The sequence below is a fragment of the Oryzias melastigma genome, linkage group LG11, assembly GCF_002922805.2.
Source record: "Oryzias melastigma strain HK-1 linkage group LG11, ASM292280v2, whole genome shotgun sequence".
Taxonomy (NCBI): domain Eukaryota; kingdom Metazoa; phylum Chordata; class Actinopteri; order Beloniformes; family Adrianichthyidae; genus Oryzias; species Oryzias melastigma.
In genome coordinates this window covers 22,991,880-22,995,366 of record NC_050522.1, presented here as the reverse complement: position 1 = coordinate 22,995,366, position 3,487 = coordinate 22,991,880, and positions in this window count along the sequence as shown.

The window sequence follows — 3,487 nt, the reverse complement described above, 5'->3', positions numbered from 1 at the left end:
GACTTAAAAGACGGCGCCTACATGATAATGATAATGATGAGCAAGCCCTCAACTAGCATAGTCAGACATGACTGATACCTGCCGAGGATGCATATGTATATATATTTATATTCGTATATGTGTATATAAATATATATGTATATGTGTATGTGTGTATATGTAAATGTGTATATGTGCATATATGTATATGTGTATGTATATGTATATATATGTGTTTGTGTTTATATGTATATGTGTATATGTGCATATATGTATATGTGTATATGTGCATATATGTATATGTGTATTTGTGTATATATGTATATGTGCATATATGTATATGTGTATTTGTGTATATATAAGTATATGTATATATTAGAGCTGTCAGGCGATTAAAAAATGTAATTGTGATTAATCGCATTGTCCATAGTTAACACGCGATTACACGCAATTTAATATGTGGCCTTTTTTTTAGGATAAAACTGTGTGCTTTGTGAAATTTAGCAGTTCTACATTAATTATAAAAACCAGAATGGCAAAACTAATAGTTTTCATCAGAAATACTTTATTTTGCAACATTGTATTGAGATAAACTTTCTTAACAATAAAAGGCTGTAACATAAAATGCCTAACAAAAGCCCAAGTGCAAGTGAAGGGCATTTTAAATTCAAAAACTTCAATCAACGTTCAGTAAATAAAATAAAAAACATAAAAAATAAAATTTCCATAACACTTTTATGTTCATTTTTTGTTAGGACCAAATCCCAAATCCTCCTCTGCCGAATTGCAGTAATGAATGAAATAGAGATTTATCATTTCCAATGAACTTTTGTTTTTTAAAGCATTAAAGACTGAGAAAAGGTGGATACACTGTGGATAGTTTGACAGTCTGTTACCGACGCCGCGTTCTCTGGCTGCAGCTCGATGCAGCGACGTGTCCAGTGGAGCTCACGTCATGAATATGCCGGCAGACAGACAGCTATGCTGGGGCTGTATCATGCTTAAACCTCCAAAACTTTGGGATATTTTGCATATTTTCGCACTGCGAAAGAGGGACGGGCCACACACTCAAAGCTGAGATTTATCTTTTCATCTACAAATAACTGGCGTTGTTTAAACTACATTTAAAACGTCCCCCGGTGCGCTTGCTGTTCGGAACCTCGGGGGTTCGTAGCTCTCGGGAGGCGGCGACGGACGCGAGCCGGTACCACCAGACGTGGTACTGGACGCGAACCAGAGCCGGGTTAGGGTGCAGGAGCTCTCCGCGTCCTGGCCCCGGGCCGGTTCTAGCTAGCAGCTCGGTGGTTGGAGACCCGCCTGTGATCTAGTGAGAGCAGCCGGTGAGTTAGAGGGCGATGACTTAGGGACGCCTGCACGCGCGGTATGGAAAGGCGCATATGAGAAAATCCAAGATTAATCCGTCAAAAAAATTGTCTGCGTCATGCACATGTCACATTACCGTGTAATTAACGCAACAAATCTGACAGCCCTAGTATATATGTATATGTGTATATGTATACATGTTTATATGTATATGTGTATATGTATATATGTATATGTGTATATGTTTATATATGTGTATGTGTATATATGACTATGGACTTAATCATCACTCGTCCCTCAGCTCTATCTGAATGAACTCTTTTAGATACGTAGTTGTAGAAGCTAATCTTTCTTTAACAGTTCTGGTATCGCCTGTCTGTCCTGGGACAGGATCTCCCCCACATGTGGGGATCCCTAAGGTTTCTTCTTTTTTCCTGACTCTGGTTTTTTTTAGGAGTTTTTCCTTACCGGGAGGGAGGGTCTAAGGGCAGGGAAAACCAGTTTTACTTAGTCTTAGTTTTTAACTATTGTTCATATTTTGAAGCCCAATGAGGCAATTTTCTTTGTGATTTTGGGCAATATAAATAAAATTGAATTGAATTGAATTGAATGTGTATATATGTGTATATATGTATACGTGTATATATGTGTATATATGTATACGTGTATATGTGTATATATGTATATGTGTGTATAATTATACATCTATATGTGTATATATGTATATGTGTATATATGTATATGTGTGTATAATTATACATCTATATGTGTATATATGTATATGTGTATATTTGTTAATGTGAATATATGTATATGTGTATATATGTATATGTGTATATATGTATATGTCTATGTGTGTGTGAGTTTGTATGTGTCTGTTTCTTCATAGAGGTAGATATAGATATAAGGAGTTTGTTTTTCTTTTTTATATTTAGAGGGTGTTTTCATTGTGTCATTTGTTTCTATACGGACAGCACATTGTATTTGTTTAAATGAGAAGGGTTTTAGAATTAATATCAATTTGGATTTAAAAGATTTAGAAATAGTCATATTTAACCAAACCCCTTGGGTTTTTGAATTTTTCCAAATCAGGTGTGTCCAAATCTAGGCCTTGGGGTGTGCCTCCTGCGGGCTTTCTACAAACAGGAATGGCAAGAATAAAAAATGCTTATCTCACAAACTTTACATCGACTACTTAACATTCTATCAAAATGTTTTATCTAAATGATTTAATCAGGTAAAAACATGAAACTGTATTTATAAAACTGTGAGGACTTTACTGACCTTAATAATTTTTTGCAGGAAGATTGAAAAGTTTAAACAGCAGAACGACCTTCTCTTCATTTGTGTTTGAGGCTCATTTCTTCATTAATTACACTTTTATTACAGCTTGTAAGCAAAATTGTTCCTGATTAAAGGTAAGAAAAGAAAGAATTCATTTTATAATTTAAAATATTTAAAATTACAATAAATTGAGCTTTTTTTGTTTTAACAAGATCAAATAATATTTGGGTTCATGGAGATGGTAGAAACTTCAAATCTCCAAACTTCATATAATGTCACTCTTCATTTGTACTGTGGTGTAGTGGTTAACACTCTCATCTCAGTCGTGGTTCAAATCCCAGCTGCTTTCTATTTGAAGTTTGCTTGTTCTCTCCATGAAAATAATGGTTTTCTCCACATCAGACTTCCTCCCTCAGTCCAAATAATTAAATATGTTATAGGTTAGTTCCTGAATTGACCCTCAAGTGTGATTGAGAGTGTGTGTTGTTGTGTGTCTTTGTGTGGTTTTGTGATGAACTGATAAACTGTCTAGAATGTCGTCCACCTTCACCTGACAGTAACAGGATGAACTCCATCAATGCAAAATGAATTTAATGGGTTTAGTAGATTCATGGGGGATGAAGTTTTGGTCTTAAATCATCTTTAACTAATTAAATAATGAAATGTCCTCAAAAATGTAGAAATTGATGTTAGAGATTTAGAAATAACAAATCAAACAACTTAAAAGAGCCATTTTTATTTTGCAGAAAGTATCAAAAATCAACAATTTTTATAGCAAACAAAGGAGAAGATATAGAAAAGAAAATAAAATTAAGCAGAAAACTTAGTAAAAGCAAAAACAAGTCATTGAGGTGGTGACTAGGAACAGGTGTTTCTCCTCAGAGTCTCTGAGACTGGAGTC